The sequence below is a fragment of the Rousettus aegyptiacus genome, unplaced genomic scaffold (assembly GCF_014176215.1).
Source record: "Rousettus aegyptiacus isolate mRouAeg1 unplaced genomic scaffold, mRouAeg1.p scaffold_m13_p_15, whole genome shotgun sequence".
Taxonomy (NCBI): domain Eukaryota; kingdom Metazoa; phylum Chordata; class Mammalia; order Chiroptera; family Pteropodidae; genus Rousettus; species Rousettus aegyptiacus.
Window position 1 is genome coordinate 797,280 of NW_023416290.1, and position 14,979 is coordinate 812,258.

The 14,979-nt window shown below is 46.9% G+C and overlaps 1 long non-coding RNA gene across 1 annotated transcript; it reads left to right on the forward strand.

Moving 5' to 3' along the window:
- Positions 1 to 1,052: 1,052 nt before the first annotated feature.
- Positions 1,053 to 11,423, forward strand: LOC107514930. Its single transcript, XR_001597917.2, has 3 exons — positions 1,053 to 1,276; positions 9,394 to 9,433; positions 10,091 to 11,423. It is a non-coding gene; the product is annotated as an uncharacterized LOC107514930 (long non-coding RNA).
- The last annotated feature ends 3,556 nt before the right edge of the window (positions 11,424 to 14,979 follow it).

A 14,979-nucleotide genomic window follows, 5' to 3' on the forward strand; every position in this document is an offset into this window, starting at 1 on the left:
TTTTTCCACCAGTGTTTTCTCAGATTAAAAAAAAAAAAATTAGTTAAGGTTAACGTGAATAATAATATTGACCTACTTCTAAATTATAAAATAAAAATGAAGAATGCACAACTGGTCTATTACCTTCAAGGACACTGTCACCTCTCCCAATATTCACAAGTTCATGAATATTTTGAGATCATATTCAAAAAAATATTTTAGTGCATTTAAAATTTAAAGTAGAACAAATTATTCATTAATAATATAAAATTTTGTTTTTCATTTTCCACATTTAAAATGAAATACAACTTTAGAATTCTGATACACAATTTTTGCTGACTCCAAATGAGCTTCGGTGAACTAAGCTCTGTGTTTTTGCAAACCTGCAGTGTAAACGATTGCGAGTTGAATGTATCGATTGAAACGACCTCGACCGGTTTTCTGCAGGCAACTCTGCATTGATCACTTGCTTTTCCTGTGCAGTGGGAAAACCAGTGAGACTGCAATGATTGCAAAATCCAGAGAAAATGTCTTTTGTGGAACAACAGGAAAGCAAATCTTCATTTAAAATAATTAACCTGGTCAGTTATAAAACAAATAAATCTGAGTGGAAAGCATATTTAAAGAGTTGCATAAAAAGTGGCCCCGTCTAAACTGTTTGCTTTCGGTACTGGCAATGTCTGGGATGGCCTTGTTCTACAGGGAAGCTGGTCTGAGTCTGCCCAGCTCCGAGATCACAGAGGCGCAAGCGTGTTACTGCCATCGTCACCATCCACGGGCCACGGCGGAACCAGCCGCGGACACGGGCACAGGAAGGTACAGTCGCCGCCAGTTAACATTCTTGTTATCTTGTCACAATAACTGTGACATAGATACTGTCCTCATCTTACAGAAGTAAACGCAGGTGAATGGCTCATTCGCCGTCACCCAGCTAAGACTGCCCACGCTTCCGACGCAGGAGCCCCGGCCACGCGGCCCGCCCCTCCCTGGCCGGACCGCGCCGTCCGCAGCGGACTTCCTTCCGCGCCCGTCAGGCACTCGGCGGAGCCCCGTGCGCACCGCGCTGCCCCGGCGTCCCCGATGCCCACTGCCCTCGGCCACCCGTCCCTCCTCCCGACGGCCGCCCTGCCCTCTCTCCGAACGCGCTGGGAGGAAGCCGGGGGAGGCGTGCGGGGCACTGTCAGAAAGTCTGCGGCCTTGGGGAAAGTGTCATCGTCACTACGTCGTATCAAGGCCACATGCTGTCGGCATGAGTTATGACCGTCGATGCTGACAATGGTCACCCGGCTGAAGCGAGGTTTGTCACGTTTCTTCATTCACCCCTCCCCCATTAAGAAAGAATTTTAAATATTCACCTTTTTTTGAGTGGGGAGTATTTTAACATATTTTAGGCCAGTTGAGAGGGGCCAGTGGAAGGAGAGACGGGGAAAGGGTGACGAGGGTGCGTGCCTCAGGGGACGGGGGCTTCGTGGCCAGTGACATGCGGACAGGATCACCGAGGCGGAGACAGAGCGCGTCTCCCCGAGCCCAGAGGCAAAGGTGCTGGGAACTGTGAGCCCAGAGGAAGCTGCGAGTGTGCCTCACGTGTTCATTTTCTTATGGGACAGTTTATCTTGTTTATTTGGATTTGCTTGGCTGAGTGAAAGGAAGTGGCTGAGACTAGCCGCATAGAAAAATAGAACATTTAACCAACTAGACATTAGTGAAGAGACCACCAAGTAGCAGCTGAGGGTCTATTTGAGGTTGGAAACTATCCGCTTTTCCAGATTATGTAATTTTATCCAGATAATGCAAATAGCCCATTGGTTCAAACCACATTGAGGAACTGGCAAGATCAAGCATAGTAGAAGGTCGTGGGGATGAGGTTATTATGGTGAGCATGTGGCTGAATTATCTTTTAAAAAAAATGAGAGAGTTAAGGAACTGGAAGACCAGGAGACTCGCGAAGAGGAAAGGAACTGAGGAGCGGGTGGGTTTGAAGTCAGTGGGAGGCTTGAGAAGGGGCGACAAAAGGGATGTCGGGATCAGAGAAATTTCGAATCTCAGTCTGTGGGAGAGAGTGGGAAAGTCTTCATCCTGTTTGTGGCCATGTGAAAAGTCTACTAAAGTAAAGAGATAACAAAACCACAAAACAGGAATGGCATTAAATTGCAGGATCTGACCGTTTGGTGCCTCTGATGGGGATGGTCACGCACACTGTTATTCTGACGATGGCAGGCTGACAAGAAAGCGAGTCGGGTACAATGATCTTTTCGAAATAGCAAGTTGTGGCTCTCATGTCGAGGCAGCTCTGTCGAGGATATGGCGTGCCTGAGGTTTCGTGGGAGGAATGGCAGTTGGCAGGCGGGGTGGACACAGGGGCATGTCAAGGACCCCAAATGTTCCTCGTGGTGCTGCAAATAATGGGGAAAGGGGTGGCCTCCTTCTAAGAGGAAGGAGGGGTGGAAGGCAGTTGGCTGCTGAGGCAATCGGCGTATTAGGAGAGGTGATGTATTTTAAACAATCAAGGAGGAGGTAACTGAAGTACTTTGGTCTCAACACCAGTTTAGGGTTAGTATACAGAATGTGATGTCCTCCTGCATACTGAGTAGGCGGAGTTGTAGACAGCGGCGGTGACGTGTGGGCGAGGGGCGGCGGCACAGTGCAAGCAGGAGACACAGAGCAGAGGGGGAGCCCAGGGTGCTGGCCGTGGGCCTGTGCCACAGAGCGTGCTGCTGGTCAGCGGGCTCCAATGACAGGGAGTGCCCCTAAACATCTGCACCTCCAGGAGACAGGCCCCGAGCCGACCCACCACAGGGGCTGCTCAGGTTCGCTGGGCTAAATGCACCCGACCAATGCCCTGGGACGGGAAGGCCCCTTTCAGCATGTGCCCATCTTGCAGAGGACCTTCCCACACGAACCAGCCTGCCCGTCATAACAGGGACATGTGAGCTGAATCCATTTTGTATCGTTTAACTCCTACCCGCCCTGTTGTAACTTTATTTGAAAACCTTGTGTGTTAAAAATTTCTCTCCACGAAATAAAAATACTGTTTTTCATGTAAGAGAGACCATAAAGAATTCCTAAACAGTATTTCTGGCATTCTTGCATACTTCCAAGAAATTTTTACTTGCAGTTTCGCAGGTCCCGTGAGGTTCCCCGTGTGGCGGGGCCTCCGAAGGCGCGGCAGAAGCACTTCTGTCACGGGTGAGGGCCGGGGAGTGGCCGCGACGACCACTCACTGCAGACGGAGGCCAGGCCCGCGGCCTGGCGAATGCGGAACACTGAATCTGGACTGTCAGGTCATTCCTCAGCATCTCAGTGGCCAGCCCGCTGCCCCCTGGCTGTGCCTCCGCGGACCACCTAGCAGAGCTTGGAGGGGGTGGAGAAAGGCCTTGCGGAGGAAGCTGGTCAGCGGCGCCCACTGTGAGCGCGGCCGTACCCGCGGACAATCGACAGGGACACCGAAAGCGTTCGCAACTCAGAGGTGAAGTACGACGGCCCCGTCTCAGCTGAGCTCACTGGGGACGACGCCACGTGCTCCCGCACGCACAGCGGGACAGAGGCTCGTCCCTGCCCACTGCCGCTGTGGGCCACGCGAGGAAGTCCCTGCCCACCGCCACTGTCCGCTGCCCCTACGGACCACACCAGAACGTCCCTGCCCACTGCCCACTGCCCATCACGCTGCGGCCGGCACCAGGATGCACAGGGACAGAGCGCCACGCCCGGCAGGGGGGAAGGGGCGTCCACTCTGCTGCAAACCACGGTCCGACGACAGAGCCTGGCCAGGGCTCCTGCTGTTCACCCCACGTTCTTGTTAACAGAGCAGGGAGTGTGTGTCTGGCCAAGCACAGTATCAAAAACTGGAATCTCTCGTCCAGCGAATCGCTGAAGATGTCTTGTTTAACACCAACTCCTGTTCTATCGCCTTCACGTTGAACCGGCGAAAGCCATCGCGGAGAGAGTCCACACACGTGGCATTTATAAAACAGTTTAGTTCGCCTCACATGATTTTATTTCACTCTGGGCTTCCTGCAACTCAGATTGTCTTCCTTTTCAATTACTGAAGATGATTTAATAATACCGTTTTTCTTAGACGAAGAACTATTCATTGTTTAAAATCAAAGAATGGCTTTGGGAAACTTCAAGGATGAGTGAGATCTTATCTTAGCTTTTAGAAATATGTCGGTCCTATCTCATGATACCGGGCCTTAGCTGACAAAGTGGCCCTTTCTTTAGGTTTTGAGACTAACTATGAAAGAACAAGCATAATTTAAAAAATTAAATATCTCATACTATTTAAAATTACTGATAAAACTTCGACAGAAGAACTCTGAGGTCCTTTATCCTTTCCCAAAGACGCAGGGGTCCGTCCACGGGTGAGCCAGGCACTGGCACCTGCTGCTCATGAGGGTGGCTGCCACTCACAGGAGGACCCGCAGGAGCTGCGAGCCCGGGAGAGACCATGTGACCTGCCCACTGCGTCTGCGAGCAGCCACCTTGTCCCGCACTCTGAGGCCAGGCAGAGGGCGCCGAAGGAAACGCCTGCCCAGAGCAGGGAGCAACGGGACAGACGTCTCCTAGAACGAAACCGCACAAGGGTGTTGCGTGCGGCTGTGGTGTGGTCCAAAGGGGTCCGCACACCTGTCAGGTATCAAATACTGGGCACACATAGGTCACCTTTCTTTCAAGGATAAAGAAAGGGAAAAATTATTCAAGTGGTGACAACAACAAAGGGTGAATGACTGGCTCTAAGTTGCAGAAAAAAAAATATAAATATGTAAAGGAAAGCTACAAAAAAAACCAATGTTTTAAAGACATATACTGTGTATTCAATAAAATAAAATAATAAAAACTTGAGAAAAAGTTGAGATGAAAATGGAACTGGCTTTTTGAGACACAGAATGAAATTAAAAGGAGTTAACAGAGATAACGAAAAAGTAAATAATTAAAATCACCATAGCAAATTAATGTGCATTTGAGGTACCAAGAGAGAAGGTATAAAATTACATCACAGAAAATTGTATCAGTGACGTTGAAGAATAATTCGAGAAGTTCTTCAAGAGTAAAAGGAAAAGAACAAAGGAAAAAAATGATCAAAAAGATGATATATTTGGAGGGAAGGGAAATGATCCCATTTATACAGATTATCATAATTACGAGAAGGAAGCAGAACTAATGACTGCTAGAGAGATAAACAAACACTTGGTCTAAATATAGAGCAAAACCATCAACCTTTTTTAATGTAATGACAATGAAAAACTCTCTCTCTCTCTTTCCATCTATCTGTCCATCTATCTGTCATCTCCATCTCCTGTACAAAAAGCTACAAAACGATTTATACAGATACAAGATATACACCTACATACCTATATCCCCTTGTGCCTTCCTTGTAATTCTTGTGTGTATAGGTATCCTGATAAAAGTTTTGAGTTTCGAAATTAAGAAAAGTATCCTTCAAGAATACAAACTGAAAAATAACAGTCTCGTCGCATGTGAGGTACATTAAATTAAAAGCAACAAAGTATCTTAAAATGTGTTACTGATTGGATACTATGCACTGGTGGGGTGGTTTAGGCTGAGGACCCCATCACAGCGGGTGCCGCGCCCTAAGCCGAGGGAGGCGAATTACAGGTCAAGAACAGTGCCTGGCGGGGCCCCCGAGCCCGGGCCACGTGGCCCTGCCTGTGGCAGCCTGCGCGTCTCCGGGTTCCTGCCCTCCAGTCTCATGTTGTGCCTGTGCGGGAGAAGGCTGTGGTTGCAAACGGTCGGCCTGCTGTCTGCTCAGAATTGTACGAAGAGAAACACTCCCCTCGTCTGAGAAAGGCAGTCGTCACGTGCGGTGGTGTTCCGACTTCCGCGAGAACAGTGTGACGCTGGGGGTTCACTCAGCGTTTGCTCAGAAGCAGGCGCTCCGCCCCGGTCTGGGCTGGAGCTCGTGTCTCTCCGCGAGCCCGGAGTCAGTGCCACCTCCAATCCCTTCACGTCTCATCGTCGGATTTGCACCGAGCAGTCTCATTACAATTATCACTCAAGACACAAGGCAGTTTAATTACACTTCCCAATATAGCGACGTCATCATTTCATATAGCTGTCATCTTGATCCCAAAATAACCACCGTCTGCTTCCTGTGAATGTTAACATATAATCAACAACTCCCGTAAAGTGGCCTTTTCTTGACCCAAAGCTGAAAAGAAATGGTGGTATATAGTTTCATGCTCAAAAGGCTCTTTTGAAAATTAGCAAATTGTTTAGAATAAAAGCTTTTGTTAGTGGCCATTGTCACAAATCTCACCATGCACTGTCCAAAAATATCGTCATAAATTTACGGCAACAAATGAGCACCAGTAGATCTACAAAATATGGGTTCGTCCCTTTATTTTTACTTAGTATGCAAACTGCTTAAGAACTGAATGATTAGATGCCACTAGAAGACCTGAGGTTCATGAACTTGGACTCTGGCCCCATCTGTGCTTCCTGTGGTGATCATTTCCCTGAATATCTGAACAAAATTATACCCCCACACTGTCTCGCACTGTATTTTCGACGTCACCATGCAAGTTAGTTTATTTTGTGTGGGTGACTCACTAGGAATCGCTTATTATTTTACTTCCACTTTAATAAACATATTTAGGAAAGGAAAATCTACTACAAATGAGTCTTGCCAAAGAAAGCTATATTTAATACCAGTCTACCTTGTATGGCATTACAAAAAAATGTTTTTCTCTCTCTTGGCGCTTTGTGATTATACAAAAAAACGAGGACTGTTTCAAAGTACAGAAATATTTCTTCTTGGCTTTTAATAATGTGGGAGGGTAATTCAAATAAGCGCCTTTTTGTGTGTGTACTCCAGATACTAGAATAAAAATTTGGGTCAAGCAAAGTTTTTGTCTGTTTCTTTCTTGTCTTCTTTGGGTTTGTTTTAATGAGTTAATTCTCATATTATTTCTATGAGCCTAAAAATCAGGTTTTAATGATGGTCACGTTTGTAAATTTATTACCTCTTTTAGGTACTCTTGTTTTCCCAATGCTTTATCCCTTCCTCTCGTTTCTCCTTGGCCGCACCGGCACTTCATCATCGCAGTTAATGGTGCCCGCCAGCTCACACGCCATCGCAGTTAACGGTGCCCGCCAGCTCACACGCCATCGCAGTTAACGGTGCCCGCCAGCTCACACGCCATCGCAGTTAACGGTGCCCACCAGCTCACACGCCATCGCAGTTAACGGTGCCCGCCAGCTCACACGCCATTGCCACGTCTTCCTATGCCAAGAGCTCCCTCTGCTCTCGTTTTCTGCTCTTTTCGTCCTCTTCTCCTCTATTCTTCTCGCACAGGTGGCTCTATTGTGTTCGATGTATGTCACAAATACACACGCAGCTGGGCATACGTATGGATTTGTATTTTGCGTTTTTTAATTTCCATAAATGTTATTGATATATGTATCTAAATTTCTTTTCCTCCTCACACGAAATTATGTTTTTACAATCTGTGTTGCTATATATACATCTATTTTTTGCTTCTAACTGCTACGTAATATTCTATAATTTAGTCTGCTACCTTTTAATTATCTGTTCCTCTCAAAATGGACATCTACCACAAACAACTGAGGAGCAGGCTGGAGCTGAGTGGGGGTGCAGACGCAGGGCAGGGGAGTCCGGGCCCGGCGCTCCGCCTGCTGTGGTTTCTGCTGAGTGTTCTACAGGGTCACTTCCCCACCATCTGGAACGACCCAAACTACCAACAGAAGCATGCGAAGGTCATTGTTTCCTCATCTTCACTAACGCTCACTGGCACCTGTTTTTTTTCTTTCTGTTTTCAGCATTTTCATTTTTTAAATTCACAATGACAAGCTTCCCAGTGAATTAGAACATCAAACAGTACTGGCTGTTTGGTGCTTCTCTGTTCCGAATGTCCCTGTCCTTTGTTCTCTGATTGTCATTAGGCTTCCTGCATCCTCTTGTTGGCTCACAGGAGCCTGCTTCATCTTCTAGTTATTTACTCCTTTGGCTTCAGACATGTGCCCCCTCCCCCCCACCCTCTAGCACTTGGCCCTGGTGGGTGTCCTCTGCTGGCGCAGTCTGGCCAGTCCCCATAAAAGTCTCTTCAGAGCGGGGGACTAAGGGATCTAAAATGTTCCCATCTGTTGGTTTTGCCATCTCACAATGTGGCCTCTACTTGGGCAGAGGAAGGGATAACCCAGAGCATGGTTTAACCACAGTCTCTCCGAAGTGTCTTGAGCCAGAATTAATGCACGTGGCTTTGACGCACAGCCCACTGACCAAAACCAGACACGGTTCCCCAATCTACGAGCTACACGAGACACTAAGAAATTTCTCATGGATATATAGAGAATGATCTCTATCTGCCAAGAGAAAAAAAAAAAAACCTTTGAATTCGATATAATTTAATCCATCCAGTTTTCACCTCTGGTGTGTGTTTTGGTAATTATCATCATAAAGTATTTCTCCATCATGAAGGTATTCTCCAATATTTTCTTTCACAAAGATCATCTCCCCTATTTTCTTCTATTAGCTTATAGTTTTAGTGTCTACGTTCAGGTCTCTATCAGGAGTCCTTGCCCGTGTAGCTTTCGACATTCATTAACCCAGACTTCCCTGCGCTACTGGGTGTAACAACGCTCCTCCCTCGTTGCTGACACACACCTCGCTGCCAGGTCGGTACACGAAAACCCGACTCCAAGGCCCCTTTTCTGTGCCCTAGCAACACCCCCATCGGCTGCATGGCTAATATTTGGGTCGACCTTTCCTTTTTAAAGCCCAAATAGCTTCTATCCCTCGATTTCTAAAACTTGCTTAAAATTGACTAATTTGTTAACTAGTTTATTCGTTTAACATATATTAAATGAAAATTTTTATATTTCAATAACGAGATAGACATAATAAGGATATAACTGACCATTTCTTCCTATATAAAAAATATTTATTAGTAACTGTAGGTAAGCTATTTTGCCTTCACTGCCTCAATTTTTCTCATCTATAAAATGAAGAAACTTTTCCTCCTAATTTTGTTGGGAGAATGTATCATTTTAATAGAGCACTAGTTAAGTGCCTGGGATATAGTAAGCTTTCACCGAGTCTTAGTTACTATTATTATGTTAATTACCACGGCTTCTACCATTTGACTACTCCAAATCCGTACTTTTACATCTTTTTCATATGTGCATTTAATCTTTGATCTTCTGGTTGCTTAAGAGCTAAAGCAAATACAACATATTCAAAGAAAAGAAATAAAAATTGACCAATAAGAAATAAAAGGCAACAAAAAGTCGTTACTAATTTGGGCCTGAGAAATGAGGAGGCAAAGAGTCAGGAGGAGAAACTTAGCGAATCAGGTGAGCGCAGCAACTCATTCTGGCCGCAGGGCCCCTAAGGAGCCCCTTCTGATCTCCAAATTCTCTTTCACTAATGCCCCACAGGAAAGGAGGAGCTGGCCCCCCACTGCTGTGAGAAAGACCGGTGAGGAAAAACTCTGGTGGAGCGAATCAACCCATCCACTCCTCTCAACACTTAAGCCTCATTAACAGCAAGAATCCTACAGCAGACTACTTTTTCCCTGCCAGGAGCTGTTATTAGTAATCTTTTTCTCAAAATTACTATTGTGACATTAATGTTAACACGCTGCTTTAAAATATGTGAAGCCCCAAATTTAATGCCATAAATACTAGGTTTTAAAAATTATGTAAGCTTCAAAATCACATCCAAACCTACTATAACTGAAAGCCATCATTTTAAGCTGGATGTTTATTACACTTTGCCTACTGAATTCATGTTTTTGTTTGTTTGTTTTAGTTTCCTACTTTTAAGTAATATAAATTACAAATACAGAATGATTTTCCTGGATTAAAGATGAAAGTACATAAGCACATCATTTAAGAATTGTTTCCAAATAGTACTCTTATTTATTAGAATATTTTTTTCTTATGCCTTTCAATATGCATAAAAATCAATTTTTAAAATATAGATTTAATGTATTTGAGCTGGAGATTTGCCACTGCCATTTGCTCTTGATAGGAGTGTGTGCAATGTTTAGATTATATTAGTGCCAAATATTTTTCATTTGAGGGTAATCTAGCATTTTTTGAATGAATAACATGGCTTGTTTCCTCTTTCCAGATTACTACTAATCCTGTTCAACTGAAACATTTCAGGTCTAGACAAAGAAGAGATACTCAATTAGAGTGGCGCATAATCCCAGAAACCCTAAAAAGATTATAAGCCTCAAGATCAAAACAGATTGTAACAGTTTCATTTACTTATTGACTGGTGTTTTAAGCCCCATCTTAAAACAAATAAAAAATGAACCTGATGTTTTTCCTTCCCGATTGCATTAACAAAACAGCACTATGTTACAGAGCTAACAAGTGTCTTCAACTAATTTTAACAGCATAATATGATCACCATGGAATAGAAATGGAGAAGGCGTCCTGGCTCGTGGCCTGTCCCCAAGTTCCTCTCGGCTTGGTCAGGCTTCGGGTTCTGTGCACATGGTTCAACTCGCTCTCCTGGACGGTCGCTGTTCAGTTTTGTCCAACAGCCAAATTGGGGCTCCCAATAGGACTTAAAATTTTAAGGAAGAGGAGGAGAGTCATCCAGAAGAACCTGGAATGCTGATGCCTGTCACCAAGGGGCCTGCGCTTTTGCTCCTGGACCAGTAGGTTTTCCTGTCTGTCCCGGGGAAGCGAGCGCCGTGATTCTGAATGCTCGGTGTCCCCTCTATGGAGAAGCGCGTGTGTGAACAGAAGAGCAGGACGGAGCGCGAGCTGTTTGTCGTGTTCCCGTCCGAGCAGGCTTCCTGTGCATCCCAAACTCCTCAGACAGTTCCCGGCTCGCTCAAAAGACTAGGACTGCTCTGAGCTCAGGGCGAGTCGTTTCTCCAAAAGGTTCACACATCTGTATTTCCCATTCACATGCGCTTCATGCCTTATCGGATGTAGTTTGGTTTCGCAGCTGAGGGAAACGCAGCTGTGTCCTTCTGGAACAGCAGTGCCAGTTAATGACCAGGTGAGCGGACGTTATTTACTCTTTGGGGGTCAGAGTGTCCAGGCCCTCAGAGAAAACTGTATTTGAAAGTGGTATTCAACTCTTGTGCACTATAAAGTGGATTTTCTAAAAACGCATCTTAACAAATCGGCAGGGACCTTGGATTTCATTTCGGGGTGGAGTGTGGGCCGTCCATCGACTATGGTGAGCGCGCACCACCACCCTGGCACGGACGAGTGCCAGCCACACCCCTGCTGTGACCCGATACGCACAAGGGCCGCAAGCCCAGGCGGCGTGTCCTCTGCCCACAGGGCAGGAGGCGGGCATGAGCGAAAGGCATGCTCACTTCGGAGTACGCGAAAGGTCCTCACGCAGAAGGGCGAGTCAAGGAAACGTCCGAATGATTTCTACGTGTCTTTTTCTTTCTTTTAAGTGATGAGGTTAAAAAAAAAATTCAGAAATAAAATCGAAGTACACTATCGATTGTGGAATCTGAGCTGTAATTTCCTTTCTTACGAAGTGAAGCGAGGAGTTTTAAGAAGCAAGTCTCTCTGCTTCGGTGTCTCCGTGTTTACCCCGCTCCCACAGCACTCGGCCTCTCCGCCCCTCCCCCCCCCCACCGCCCCCCGAAACGCAGCCCCCAGGTTCAGGCGCGGCTGCCTGGTGCGCGCGGCTGCCCCCTCCCGTCACGGGGGCGCCAGGCCCCGCTGCTGCCCCCCTCGCTGCTGAAAAGTCAGCCTAGAGCCGACCCCTCTACTCCCTGCTGCGGTTCTGTCTTCTCACATTGTTTGGTAAAGCACGTGACTGCACCACTGGCCTCCTCAGGAACTCCACGAGACACATTCTCTTTCCAAACAGTCCCAGGAAGAGTGTGGGAATTGTGTTGTTTTGAACAACCTGGGGCACGTGTGTGAAGTTCGGTCATCCACGCTGCAACACGCTAAGGCTGGGGGACAGGCGGGGGTTCCACGGCCAGCCTGGGGATGGAGGGCCCCCCCCCAGGAAAGTCCGGGTGACCGAGGGGTCGTGGATGGCACACAGGGCCACAAGAACGGTCGGTCTACCTCCAACAACCTTCACTTTGACATACGCCCGCCACATCCAAAGCCAAAATCACTCCAGAGATTTTAAATATTCACAAACGGCCAAAAAAGATATCTCAAAGGATAATACTTTCATGAGTTTTGAGAGTTTTTATGGAAATATATTAACTCTATAAGAGACGTAATAACTTCATGTTTATTTTGTATAAAATCTTTGTAGAAAATAATACTTAAATGTAGCAATAGTTAGTAAATTAGATTTTATTTCAGAACTTCTGGATCTAAACTTAAAGTCCAATAGCAGAAACTTATCTCCATCTTGAAAAAAAATGTAATGTCCTTATTACCTAACGGACTAAGAGGAAGCCACATATTACTTATTAGTAACAGTAAATTTTTGAATGATGATTTTATAAGTTGAAGCATAAGTAAAATCAGATCTTAACCATTTAATAGAAAAGTTCTACTGCAAGGAACTTTTTTAGATGAGTTTCGTCTTGGGCATTAGTCAATGGACCATGTGGAAACAGAAGCCCCTGCCCGCGGGCCGGGGCCCCCCCCCCCCCCCCCCGTGAAACGTCAGGGTCAACGTCATGTGCGGCCCAAGGTGTCCACTGTACACGCACACGCGGGCATGAGCCGTGTGAGGGCGACGCGCTAGCTCAGCACAGGGAAGAGGTGAATCCTCCGAGACACGCTGAATAGTTATTATTTCTATAAATTATGTAGGCTTCATGCACACACATCGTTTTACATTTCACTATAAAATGTGGTTCAAAATAATCTGCTTCGTGTCCACAGCCTTCCAGGTGGGTCCCGCAGAGAGAAAAGCTGGGAGGAGCGCTCCGAGGCCGCGCAGCGCAGGACCCCGCAGCCCCGGGCCCGCGCGCGCCCGCCGCCCCCGCGCCGGCGGCGGGAGAAGCTTCCCGGGGCCCGGGCCGTGGGCGTCCTGCGGCTCCGGCCCCCGAAGAAGGTTCCCAGACGAAGCGGAGCCCGCGTCCGAGGGCGCGAAGCGGGGAGCCGAGCCCCGAAAGCGGCGGCACGTCCCGCGCGGAGCCCGGGCGGGCGGGCAGGCGGCCCCGCCACGCGCCCCGGGCCCGGGCACGACGGCGCCGGGCCGAGAACACGCACGTGGCCGCCGCGACGTCCGCGACCCCCGCACCGCGCGGCCGCCGGCTCGGTTCTGGGGGCTCGGCGCCCCCTAGGAGGGGCGGCGCGGGCGCCGCGTCTGCTCCGCTCCGCACCCCGCTCCGCACACACACTGTCCCCTCCCCACAGCCCGCGCGCGGAGAGAATGAAGGAACGTGGGGTCAGCCGACTGTGCGGCGTCAGAAAGCCGGGGTCCGCGACGACGACCACGCCGAGGCGGAGCGCGGGGCGGTGCCCCGGGCCCCACGAAGACTCGCCGACTATTTATGTTAATGATGAAATACGTTTGAAAATGTGTTCAGCGTTATCTTAAGATTATTTACTTTACGTGAAATTCAAAAATTAAGAATATTTTTACAATGTCAATTCTCTTAGAAGAGACTCAGAAGATTTATTTGACTTGATCTTAAAAAACCTTCGGGTGAGACAAAGGTGCGGGGTCCCTGAATGACCTTTCACGCTGAGCCCCCGCAGGTGGCTATGGGGGTTGAATGAAGGTCTCCGCGGGCAACCGATGGACGTGACTTAATCTGCTTTTAATTCACGTCTAAACACGGTGTCTACTGAGCAAATCCTGCTCACTGAATGTCTTGTGAGGCGCGGAGAATAGAAACTGTGACAAAGAACAGACCGATGAGATTTATGCAAAGGGGACATAAAAGCCTGTTAAAATTTTGATCTTGAGGCAGAAACCTGCGAGCACAAGGTAGAGCCTTTCACCTCGCTCAGCCCTGGTTTCATGCTTTTGAGGGTAAATTTTAGGTGTCAACTGGACTGGGCCACGATGCCCAGATACTTGGTCAAACATTCTGGATATTTCCGTTAGGGTGATTTTTGGATAAAATCAGCATTTAAGCGGTGAACCTGGAGTAAGGCACAATGGTTGGTACAAAGTAAGTCCTTAGTAAATATTTGAAGACTAAATGAATAAACTATAAATACGGTTATCCAGTTTTAAATGTAGTCGGATTTCAATGCATTTAAGCCTTGAGCCGTGTATGCGTTTTTGTTTGGCACAGAGCATTTAAGGCCGAAGTACCTTTCTAGTGCCTATGCCTTGTTTAAAACTTGTAGTGAACTGGCATCCTCTGACCTTTGAAAGCTCCTTTTCAATGTCCTCAAATTCACTTAATCCTGACACAGAAAGCGCAATGCATTTGCATTAGGATTTTACAATTCCTTCCTTGTTCATTGAACCACGTTTCTCTCATACCAGGCTTATCTTTAGAATCTTACAGTTTTAGAGAGGTGGTAGATATTTTATAAAATTACAGTAAGTGGGGACAGAGAAAGCATGTCCGCTGATGTTGCAAACCAGAGTGCAGAGAGCGGGGCATGAGGTGGGGTCTCAGCACTGCTCTTTCAAATTCCGATCTTTCTCATTGTGGTTCCCGCCACTTTCAGTATAGAAAGTATTAAGACTGATGTTAAGACTCATAGACCTGACATATCTTGACAGCACTTTCTTTAAAACATTTTAGGCTACAGGATGAAAACAAAATGATAACTATTTGTATTGCAATAGAAACAATATGTATACCTTATTAAATCTTTAATTAAAATTGTGAGCATTAATTTGATTGTACAGTGAAGATTCAACTTATTGGACATCCAAGTCCTTAGATGAGGGGAGACACATAGCTATTCCGCAGGATAGCCAAGTTTGGGGAACGATGAGCATTTTGGGTAATTATTTGCCTTACTAATTTGCATCGTGATTTGAAATCCGAGTGCCACCTGGTGGCCATTCTGCCCCATGAGGGGCTGTGAGGCAGATAGAGTTGGTTCTAGAAAGCCCTAATCTCCACTTTTATGTATGTATACATGTAT